We start from the raw sequence: 12750 nt of genomic DNA on the forward strand, positions 1-12750 counted from the left end.
ATAAATTTCTTAACGTAGAACTTCTAAAACATTAAAAACTGTCTTAGAAGACAGCAAGCTTTGCGCTTAACATTGCAGAAAGTAACTTTCTCTCACTGAGAGAAAAGCTTTGCAGCATATGTGGGCTTGATTTCTATTCATTTGCCCAGAAGCACGAACAGTATTATCGTTCACAGAAGCTGTAAACTGAAAGGGCTGTACATTGAAGCTCTAACATAATTTTATGTGCATAGAACTTCTAAAACATTAAAAACGGTCTTTCTGCATTGCAAATAACATTTCATTTCATAAGTCATAAACTTCTGTCATGTTGGCAAAATTTGCTCTTAACTTTGAATTAAGCAACTTTCTCTCACTGAGAGAGAAGCTTTGCGGAATATGTGGGCTTGATTCCTCTTAATCTTTATAGAAGCACTAATTCAGCATTCGTGTTCACAGAAGCTGTAAACTGAAAGTGGCTGTGCATTGAAGCTCTAACATAAGTTTATGTGCACAGAACATCTAACACATTAAAAACTGTCTTTCAGCATTGCAAATAACATTTCATGTCATAAGTCCAAAATATCTTTCTTGTTGGCCAGCTTTGCTCTTAACATTCCATGAAGCCACTTTCTCTCACTGAGAGAGAAGCTTTGCAGCATATGTGGGCTTGATTTCTCTTCATTCGCCTAGAAGCCCTAACTCAGCATTAGTGTGCAGAGAAGCTGTAAACTGAAAGGGCCGTCCATTGAAGCTCTAACATAATTGTATGTGCATAGAACTTCTAAAACATTAAAAACTGTCTTTCTGAATTGCAAATAACATTTCATTTCATATGTCATAAAATTCTGTCATGTTGGGTGTTGGCCAGCTTTGCTCTTAACACTGCATAAAGTAACTTTCTCTCACTGAGGGAGAATCTTTTCAGCATATGAGGGCTTGCTTTCTCTTCATTTGCCAGGAAGCACTAACTCAGCATTAGTGTTCACAGGTGCTGTAAACTGACAAGGCTGTGCATTGAAGCTCTAACTTTACCTTCTGTGCATATAACTTCTAACACATGAGAAACTGTCTTTCTGCATTGGAAACAACATTTCACATCTTAAGTAATAAACATGTTTTTTGTTGGCAAGCTTTGCGCTTAACATTGCATGAAGTAACTTTCTCTCACTGAGAGAAAAGCTTTGCAGCATATGTGGGCTTGATTTCTCTTCATTTGCCCAAAAGCACTAACTCAGTATTATTGTTTACAGAAGCTGTAAACTGAAAGGTCTTGTACATTGAAGCTCTAACATAATTTTATGTGCATAGAAATTCTTAAACATTAAAAACTGTCTTTCTGCATTGCAAATAACATTTCATTTCATAAGTCCAAAATATCTTTCATGTTGGCCAGCTTTGCTCTTAACATTGCATAAAGTAACTTTCTCTCACTGAGAGAGAAGCTTTTCAGCATGTGAGGGCTTGCTTTCTCTTAATTTTCCCAGAAGCACTAACTCAGCATTAGTGTGCAGAGACGCTGTCAACTGAAAGCGCTGTCCATTGAAGCTCTAACATAATTTTATGTGCATAAAAATTCTAAAACATTAAAAACTGTCTTTCTGCATTGCAAATAACATTTCATTTCATAAATCAGAATCATCTTACATATTGGTAAGCTTTGCTCTTATTGAATAAAGCCACTTTCTCTCACTGAGAGAGAAGCTTTTCAGCATGTGAGGGCTTGCTTTCTCTTAATTTTCCCAGAAGCACTAACTCAGCATTAGTGTGCAGAGACGCTGTCAACTGAAAGCGCTGTCCATTGAAGCTCTAACATAATTTTATGTGCATAAAAATTCTAAAACATTAAAAACTGTCTTTCTGCATTGCAAATAACATTTCATTTCATAAATCAGAATCATCTTACATATTGGTAAGCTTTGCTCTTATTGAATAAAGCCACTTTCTCTCACTGAGAGAGAAGCTTTGTGGCATATATGAGCTTGCTTTCTCTTCATTTATCCAGAAGTTACTCAGCATTAGTGTTCACAGAAGCTGAAAACTGAAAGGACTGTCCATTGAAGCTCTAACATAAGTTTATGTGCATAGAACTTCTAACACATGAGAAACTGTCTTTCTGCATTGGAAACAACATTTCATATCTTAAGTAATAAACATGTTTTTTTTATTGGCAAGCTTGCGCTTAACATTGCGTAAAGTAACTTTCTCTCACTGAAAGAAAAGCTTTGCAGCATATGTGGGCTTGATTTCTCTTCATTTGCCCAGAAGCACTAACTCAGCATCAGTGTTCTCAGAAGCTGTAAACTGAAAGGGCTTTCCTTTGAAGCTCTAACATAACTTTCTGTGCATAGAACTAAAACATTAAAAACTGTCTTTCTGCATTGCAAATAACATTTCATTTCATAATTCAGAATCATCTTAAATTTTGGTAAGCTTTGCTCTTATTGAATAAAGCCACTTTCTCTCACTGAGAGAGAAGCTTTGCAGCATATGTGGGATTGCTTTCTCTTCATTTGCCAAGAAGCACTAACTCAGCATTAGTGTTCAACAGAAGCTGTAAACTGACAAGGCTCTCCATTGAAGCTCTAACATATATTTCTGTGCATAGAACTTCTAACACATTATAATCTGTATTTCTGCATTGCAATTAACCGTTAATTTCTTAAGTCAGAAACATCTTTCTTGTTGGCAAGCTTTGCTCTTAACATTGCATTAAGCAACGTTCTCTCACTGGGAGAGAAGCTTTGCGGAGTACGTGTGCTTGATTTCTTTTCATTTGCCCAGAGGCACTAATTCAGCATTAGTGTTCACAGAAGCTGTAAACTGAAAGGGCTGTCCATTGAAGCTCTAACATAATTTTATGTGCATATAACTTCTAAAGCATTAAAAACTGTCTTTCTGCATTGCAAATGTTTCATTTCATAAGTCATAAACTTCTGTCATGTTGGCAAAATTTGCTTTAAACTTTGAATTTAGCAACTTTCTCTTACTGAGAGAGAAGCTTTGCAGCATATGTGGGCTTGATTTCTCTTCATTTGCCCAGAAGCACTAACTCAGCATTAGTTTTCACAGAAGCTGTAAACTGAAAGCGCTTTCCATTGAAGCTCTAACATAATTTTATGTGCATATAACTTCTAAAGCATTAAAAACTGTCTTTCTGCATTGCAAATGTTTCATTTCATAAGTCATAAACTTCTGTCATGTTGGCAAAATTTGCTTTAAACTTTGAATTTAGCAACTTTCTCTTACTGAGAGAGAAGCTTTGCAGCATATGTGGGCTTGATTTCTCTTCATTTGCCCAGAAGCACTAACTCAGCATTAGTTTTCACAGAAGCTGTAAACTGAAAGCGCTTTCCATTGAAGCTCTAACATAATTTTATGTGCATAGAACTTCTAATACAATACAAACTGTCTTTCAGTATTGCAAATAACATTTCATTTCATAAGTCAGAATTATCTTACATATTGGTAAGCTTTGCTCTTATTGAATAAAGCCACTTTCTCTTACTGAGAGAGAACATTTGTGGCATATATGAGCTTGCTTTCTCTTCATTTGCCCAGAAGCTACTCAGCATTAGTGTTCACAGAAGCTGAAAACTGAAACGACTGTCCATTGAAGCTTTAACATAATTTTATGTGCTAGAACTTCTAAAACATTAAAAACTGTCTTTCTGCATTGCAAATAACATTTCATTTCATAAGTCATAAACTTCTGTCATGTTGGCAAAATTTGCTTTTAACTTTGAATTGAGCAACTTTCTCTTACTGAGAGAGAAGCTGTGCAGCATATGTGGGCTTGATTTCTCTTCATTTGCCCAGAATCACTAACTCAGCATTAGTTTTCACAGAAGCTGTAAACTGGAAGGGATTTCCATTGAAGCTCTAACATAATTTTATGTGCATAGAACTTCTAATACATTACAAACTGTCTTTCAGTATTACAAATAACTTCATTTCATAAGTCATAAACTTCTGTCATGTTGGCAAAATTTGCTTTTAACTTTGAATTTAGCAACTTTCTCTTACTGAGAGAGAAGCTGTGCAGCATATGTGGGCTTGATTTCTCTTCATTTGCCCAGAATCACTAACTCAGCATTAGTTTTCACAGAAGCTGTAAACTGGAAGGGATTTCCATTGAAGCTCTAACATAATTTTATGTGCATAGAACTTCTAATACATTACAAACTGTCTTTCAGTATTACAAATAACTTCATTTCATAAGTCAGAATCATCTTACATATTGGTAAGATTTGCTCTTATTGAATAAAGCCACTTTCTCTCACTGAGAGAGAAGCTTTGTGGCATATATGAGCTTGCTTTCTCTTCATTTGCCCAGAAGCTACTTTGCATTAGTGTTCACAGAAGCTGTAAACTGAAAGGGCTGTCCACTGAAGCTCTAACATAATTTTATGTGCATAGAAATTCTAAGATAAATTAAAAACTGTCTTTCTGCATTGCAAATAACATTTCATTTCATAAGTCATAAACTTCTGTCATGTTGGCAAAATTGGCTCTTATCTTTGAATTAAGCAACTTTCTCTTACTGAGAGAGAAGCTTTGCGGAATATGTGGGCTTGATTTGTCTTAATTTGCCCAGAAGCACTAATTCAGAATTAGTGTTCAACAGAAGCTGTAAACTGACAAGGCTGTGCATTGAAGCTCTAACATAAGTTTATGTGCATAGAACTTCTAATACATTACAAACTGTCTTTCAGTATTGCAAATAACATTTAATTTCATAAGTCAGAATCATCTTACATATTGGTAAGCTTTGCTCTTATTGAATAAAGCCACTCTCTCTCATCTGGTGCGCATTTGGGAGGGGGATGAGTGGAAGACGGCATTCAACACCACCTCGGGACACTACGAGTATTTAGTTCTTCCATTTGGTCTGACCAATGCTCCGGCCATTTTCTAGGGTCTCGTCAATAGCGTTCTAGGTGACATGATTAATCAGTTCGTCTTTGTGTATTTGGATGATATTCTGATTTTCTCCCCTTCTCTCCACTTACACACCCAGCACATTAGACGGGTCCTCCAGCGCCTATTAGAGAACCAGTTGTTCGTCAAGGTGGAGAAGTGCGAATTCCATGCCGAGTCTGTTACGTTCCTTGGCCATATCATCTCTACCAGGGGGATTAAACCAGACCCTGCTAAGATAGAGGCTGTCGCCAAGTGGCCAGTCCCTGACTCCCATAAGGCCCTGCAGCGTTTCCTGGGTTTTGCCAACTTCTATCGGCGATACATCATGAATTTTGGTCAGATCGCTGCTCCGCTCGCGGCATTAACCGCCACCAACGTGTCCTTCAGGTGGAACCAGGATGCTCAGATAGCCTTTGACAAATTAAAGTCCCGTTTTGTATCTGCACCTGTTCTGTTGGTTCTAGATCCACTCAGTTCATTGTCGAGGTTGACGCATCGGACGTCGGGGTTGGCGCAGTTCTATCTCAGCGATCCCTCCGTGACGGGAAGGTGCACCCGTGTGCGTTCTTCTCTCGCCGTCTCAGCCCTGCAGAATGTAACTATGACATTGGCAATAGAGAACTGTTGGCGGTTAGATTGGCCTTGGGTGAGTGGCGTCACTGGTTGGAGGGGTCGGCACAGCCCTTCTTGGTCTGGACGGATCACAAGAATCTTGAATATATCCATTCGGCCAAGAGGCTGAACTCGCGTCAGGTCCGCTGGGTGCTTTTTTTTGTCCGATTCAACTTCACCCTCTCGTACCGGCCAGGGTCCAAAAACGTCAAGCCCGACGCTCTCGCGCGCCTGTTTCGGGGCTCCAGAGGGGGAGCTTGTGGCTGAAGCCATCCTTCCTGAAGGGGTTGTGGTCGGGGCTCTTTCTTGGGGTATCGAGCGGTGAGTAGAGGAGGTCGGTCGAGGGGTGCAAGTGCCAGGGAGGTGTCCGGCGGGCAGATTGCCGGTGCCGGCTGTGCTGCGTCCCGAAGTGGGGTCACGCATCCAGGCTGGTCTGCCATCCAGGGATTCGGAGAACATTGTTTGCCATCCGTCAACGCTTCTGGTGGCCCACACTGGCCGCAGATGTCAGACAGTTTGTGTTGGCCTGCCCCACATGTACCCAATGTAAGCCAGTGAATCGCCCTCCTGATGGTCTGCTTCATCCTCTTCCTGTCCCTTCCCGTCCATGGTCACATATCGCCCTTGATTTTGTCTCTGGGCTTCCCCCATCAAAGGGTAACTGTGATTCTCACTGTGGTGGTTCACTTTTCTAAGGCGGTTCATTTCATTCTCCTGCCCAAATTGCCCTGGCTTTCGTTCAGCACTGTCGCCGGGAGAAAGTCAGGAGGGTTTTGGTCCGAACCTCAGGACGAACCAAGGCAGCAGCCGATCATCACCGGTCCTCTCCTCCAACCTGTGTGTGGTCAACGGGTATGGCTTTCTACCAGGGATCTGCCTCACCAGCCGTACCGCGTCACCAAGGTGGTTAATCCAGTGGCGATCAGGCTCAAGCTCCCTCCTGCTCTTGGTCGGGTTCACCCTGTGTTTCATGTCTCTAGGGTTAAACCTGTGTTTTCTTCTCCCTTTAACCCTGCCGGCGATCGCACCACCCCCGACCCCCTCGTCTTTTGGATGGCTCCTGTCGGGTCTCGGGTCTGATCACCTGTTCTTTGTGGTCTCTGTCTCTGTGTTTGGGTGTTGTGTTGTGTGTGTGGCTTGTTTTGACAGTTCGCCACGTGCGCATTGTCAGCGTGATTGTTTCCCTGACCTCCTTGTTTCTTTGCTCGCTAGATTCTTGTTTCACACCAGGTTCTTGTTATCTCATTAGCTTCCCCTTATACTTCATTTGCCCAGAAGCACTAACTCAGTATTATTGTTCACAGAAGCTGTAAACTGAAAGGGCTGTACATTGAAGCTCTAACATAATTTTAGAACTTCAGAACTTCTAATACAATACAAACTGTCTTTCAGTATTGCAAATAACATTTCATTTCATAAGTCAGAATTAATTGGTAAGCTGGTAAGCTTTGCTCTTATTGAATAAAGCCACTTTCTCTTACTGAGAGAGAACATTTGTGGCATATATGAGCTTGCTTTCTCTTCATTTGCCCAGAAGCTACTCAGCATTAGTGTTCACAGAAGCTGAAAACTGAAACGACTGTCCATTGAAGCTTTAACATAATTTTATGTGCTAGAACTTCTAAAACATTAAAAACTGTCTTTCTGCATTGCAAATAACATTTCATTTCATAAGTCATAAACTTCTGTCATGTTGGCAAAATTTGCTTTTAACTTTGAATTGAGCAACTTTCTCTTACTGAGAGAGAAGCTGTGCAGCATATGTGGGCTTGATTTCTCTTCATTTGCCCAGAATCACTAACTCAGCATTAGTTTTCACAGAAGCTGTAAACTGGAAGGGATTTCCATTGAAGCTCTAACATAATTTTATGTGCATAGAACTTCTAATACATTACAAACTGTCTTTCAGTATTACAAATAACTTCATTTCATAAGTCAGAATCATCTTACATATTGGTAAGATTTGCTCTTATTGAATAAAGCCACTTTCTCTCACTGAGAGAGAAGCTTTGTGGCATATATGAGCTTGCTTTCTCTTCATTTGCCCAGAAGCTACTTTGCATTAGTGTTCACAGAAGCTGTAAACTGAAAGGGCTGTCCACTGAAGCTCTAACATAATTTTATGTGCATAGAAATTCTAAGATAAATTAAAAACTGTCTTTCTGCATTGCAAATAACATTTCATTTCATAAGTCATAAACTTCTGTCATGTTGGCAAAATTGGCTCTTATCTTTGAATTAAGCAACTTTCTCTTACTGAGAGAGAAGCTTTGCGGAATATGTGGGCTTGATTTGTCTTAATTTGCCCAGAAGCACTAATTCAGAATTAGTGTTCAACAGAAGCTGTAAACTGACAAGGCTGTGCATTGAAGCTCTAACATAAGTTTATGTGCATAGAACTTCTAATACATTACAAACTGTCTTTCAGTATTGCAAATAACATTTAATTTCATAAGTCAGAATCATCTTACATATTGGTAAGCTTTGCTCTTATTGAATAAAGCCACTCTCTCTCATCTGGTGCGCATTTGGGAGGGGGATGAGTGGAAGACGGCATTCAACACCACCTCGGGACACTACGAGTATTTAGTTCTTCCATTTGGTCTGACCAATGCTCCGGCCATTTTCTAGGGTCTCGTCAATAGCGTTCTAGGTGACATGATTAATCAGTTCGTCTTTGTGTATTTGGATGATATTCTGATTTTCTCCCCTTCTCTCCACTTACACACCCAGCACGTTAGATGGGTCCTCCAGCGCCTATTAGAGAACCAGTTGTTCGTCAAGGTGGAGAAGTGCGAATTCCATGCCGAGTCTGTTACGTTCCTTGGCCATATCATCTCTACCAGGGGGATTAAACCAGACCCTGCTAAGATAGAGGCTGTCGCCAAGTGGCCAGTCCCTGACTCCCATAAGGCCCTGCAGCGTTTCCTGGGTTTTGCCAACTTCTATCGGCGATACATCATGAATTTTGGTCAGATCGCTGCTCCGCTCGCGGCATTAACCGCCACCAACGTGTCCTTCAGGTGGAACCAGGATGCTCAGATAGCCTTTGACAAATTAAAGTCCCGTTTTGTATCTGCACCTGTTCTGTTGGTTCTAGATCCACTGTAAGCTTTGCTCTTATTGAATAAAGCCACTCTCTCTCATCTGGTGCGCATTTGGGAGGGGGATGAGTGGAAGACGGCATTCAACACCACCTCGGGACACTACGAGTATTTAGTTCTTCCATTTGGTCTGACCAATGCTCCGGCCATTTTCTAGGGTCTCGTCAATAGCGTTCTAGGTGACATGATTAATCAGTTCGTCTTTGTGTATTTGGATGATATTCTGATTTTCTCCCCTTCTCTCCACTTACACACCCAGCACATTAGACGGGTCCTCCAGCGCCTATTAGAGAACCAGTTGTTCGTCAAGGCGGAGAAGTGCAAATTCCACGTCTGTTACGTTCCTTGGCCATATCATCTCTACCAGGGGGATTAAACCAGACCCTGCTAAGATAGAGGCTGTCGCCAAGTGGCCAGTCCCTGACTCCCATAAGGCCCTGCAGCGTTTCCTGGGTTTTGCCAACTTCTATCGGCGATACATCATGAATTTTGGTCAGATCGCTGCTCCGCTCGCGGCATTAACCGCCACCAACGTGTCCTTCAGGTGGAACCAGGATGCTCAGATAGCCTTTGACAAATTAAAGTCCCGTTTTGTATCTGCACCTGTTCTGTTGGTTCTAGATCCACTCAGTTCATTGTCGAGGTTGACGCATCGGACGTCGGGGTTGGCGCAGTTCTATCTCAGCGATCCCTCCGTGACGGGAAGGTGCACCCGTGTGCGTTCTTCTCTCGCCGTCTCAGCCCTGCATAACGTAACTATGACATTGGCCATTGAGAACTGTTGGCGGTTAGATTGGCCGTGGGTGAGTGGCGTCACTGGTTGGAGGGGTCGGCACAGCCCTTCTTGGTCTGGACGGATCACAAGAATCTTGAATATATCCATTCGGCCAAGAGGCTGAACTCGCGTCAGGTCCGCTGGGTGCTTTTTTTTGTCCGATTCAACTTCACCCTCTCGTACCGGCCAGGGTCCAAAAACGTCAAGCCCGACGCTCTCGCGCGCCTGTTTCGGGGCTCCAGAGGGGGAGCTTGTGGCTGAAGCCATCCTTCCTGAAGGGGTTGTGGTCGGGGCTCTTTCTTGGGGTATCGAGCGGTGAGTAGAGGAGGTCGGTCGAGGGGTGCAAGTGCCAGGGAGGTGTCCGGCGGGCAGATTGCCGGTGCCGGCTGTGCTGCGTCCCGAAGTGGGGTCACGCATCCAGGCTGGTCTGCCATCCAGGGATTCGGAGAACATTGTTTGCCATCCGTCAACGCTTCTGGTGGCCCACACTGGCCGCAGATGTCAGACAGTTTGTGTTGGCCTGCCCCACATGTTCCCAATGTAAGCCAGTGAATCGCCCTCCTGATGGTCTGCTTCATCCTCTTCCTGTCCCTTCCCGTCCATGGTCACATATCGCCCTTGATTTTGTCTCTGGGCTTCCCCCATCAAAGGGTAACTGTGATTCTCACTGTGGTGGTTCACTTTTCTAAGGCGGTTCATTTCATTCTCCTGCCCAAATTGCCCTGGCTTTCGTTCAGCACTGTCGCCGGGAGAAAGTCAGGAGGGTTTTGGTCCGAACCTCAGGACGAACCAAGGCAGCAGCCGATCATCACCGGTCCTCTCCTCCAACCTGTGTGTGGTCAACGGGTATGGCTTTCTACCAGGGATCTGCCTCACCAGCCGTACCGCGTCACCAAGGTGGTTAATCCAGTGGCGATCAGGCTCAAGCTCCCTCCTGCTCTTGGTCGGGTTCACCCTGTGTTTCATGTCTCTAGGGTTAAACCTGTGTTTTCTTCTCCCTTTAACCCTGCCGGCGATCGCACCACCCCCGACCCCCTCGTCTTTTGGATGGCTCCTGTCGGGTCTCGGGTCTGATCACCTGTTCTTTGTGGTCTCTGTCTCTGTGTTTGGGTGTTGTGTTGTGTGTGTGGCTTGTTTTGACAGTTCGCCACGTGCGCATTGTCAGCGTGATTGTTTCCCTGACCTCCTTGTTTCTTTGCTCGCTAGATTCTTGTTTCACACCAGGTTCTTGTTATCTCATTAGCTTCCCCTTATAGCTCCTCGTGTTTCTCTGTCTTTTGTCAGACTGATTATTCCCTTGCTCTGACTGTCATAGTTTGTATTGCTCACCGGTCCTGTCCTGTCTGTTCAGGCTCCAGTGCTCGTAGCTCGTATCATTTCCTGCAACTCTCTGTGCATTCAGAAACCTGTGGGCCCCCTTCGGCATCCGCATACCCTGGGACTCTACGGCCTCGTTATTGGGTTGCTCAGCCTCTCGCTCGGATTAGCAAGCTGCCCTGCCGGCTTCGTCTCCACTGCCGCAGTTGCGGCTTATTCCAGCTGCTGCTATCCACCCATCTGTGTGTAGGGGATACCACGTCCACACAAACTGTCCGCGGAGGCGCTCATTGCCCGTTGTGAATATTCTCTGTTCAATAAAGCCTCTGTTGTACCCGCATCTGAATACAGCCTATTCCCTGACAGGATTAGTGTTCATAGAAGGTAAACGTTTACATGAGATATTTATTCCGTAAAGTGTTAACAGATTATAGTGTTACAATAATTCATGTATAGTTGTATAGAAAAGTTCTTTGGCGTAGGCCCCATCCTTTGTCCAGATCCTGGGGAGGGAGATTTGCCTGATCCTACCTAAAGATGAAGGCATGGACGGAGCCTACCCCCCATCAGGGATGGACAGGGCCAACCGGTGGTGGTGGGGAGGATGGAGGGGAATGTCAACTGCGAAAAATGAAACAGAGCGTTCAGTGCTTTTTCATGCAGATGCTTATTCAGGTGTCTGTTCATGCATTATGCAGTCCAGTTGTCAAGAGGGGATTGGCTAGCACTGTTAGTATGAATGAATGAATGAATGATATGGCATGGCATTGGAGTCTTCCTGACAGAACTTGTATTGCAAAACACAAGTTTTCATCTCTAAACTAATCATGCTGTGCATTGAAGCTCTAACATAACATGCTGTGCATAGAACTTCTAATACATTAAAAACTCTGAAAGATGATTCTTACTTATTAAATGAAAATGCAGTTTCTGCATTGAAACATTATTTGCAATGCAGAAACTGCATGGTTTCATTTCATAAGTAAGAATCATCTTTCATGTGGGCAAGCTCTCAACGTTGCATAAACCAACTATCTCTCACTGAGGAAGAAGCTTTGCAGCATAGGTATGCTTGCTTTCTCTTCATTTGCTTAGAAGCATGCAAAGCATTAGTGTTCATACAAGTTCTAAACTAATAATGCTGTGCATTGAAGCTCTAACACAACGTGCTATGCATTGACCTTCTAACACTAAAACAGTCTTTCTGCGTTGTAAATGTGATTTCATTTCATAAGCAAGAAACAGCTTTAATGCGAGCAAGTTTTACTCTTAACTTTGCATAAACCACCTATCTTTCACCGAGAACGAAGCTTTGCATGCAATATGCATGCTTGCTAGTAGTAATAACATACACTTTGTGTCAGATTGATGATTTATGACCTGATTTATGACCCCTGTCAGCATTGATTGACAGGTTGTCATATGTCAAATGTGCACATGGTCAGATTTATGACCTGATTTATGGCTATATGACCCCTCTGTCACCCTGACTGCCATGTCACCGGGGTCCTGTCAAAATGAATGTTAGATCTGACTTTTGATGGATTTATGATGTTTTTATCTCTCACCTGTGCCATGGGGTTTTTATGGAGTTCCCTTCCTGACCTGCAGCTACTTCCAGTCTGGAGGTGTTAGGGTCTTCCTGATTGTGGAAAAATGGCTGAGCAAAGTGTTTCTATTGTCAGCTCAACATTGTCAGTGAGTTGTTTGATCAATACGGTATATGTTAATGCCTAGTCACCAATTTGTCCCTATCGGCCCATCTTCAGCCACCCCTAAATAAGGAGGTTGTCTGGGCGTCTGGCTTCCATGTTTGTGTTTTAGGTCATCACCTTTGGTGGATTGGTGTCTAGACACCAGATCCCAAAGCTTCTCCCCTATCTGTTTCCTACAGTGATGTAGTTCCATATAATGTTTTAATATGTTTGTTAATGGGAATGTGCTTTGTTTGGGGGCTGGAAGACATCCAAACACGTGTCCTTGGCAAACCCCTAAACGGTTTAGTTTTGCTTGATCTATAGGCTAAATGTTGATAGCTCA

The sequence above is a fragment of the Sinocyclocheilus grahami genome, unplaced genomic scaffold (assembly GCF_001515645.1).
Source record: "Sinocyclocheilus grahami isolate Dianchi unplaced genomic scaffold, SAMN03320097.WGS_v1.1 scaffold574.1, whole genome shotgun sequence".
Classification (NCBI taxonomy): Eukaryota; Metazoa; Chordata; class Actinopteri; order Cypriniformes; family Cyprinidae; genus Sinocyclocheilus; species Sinocyclocheilus grahami.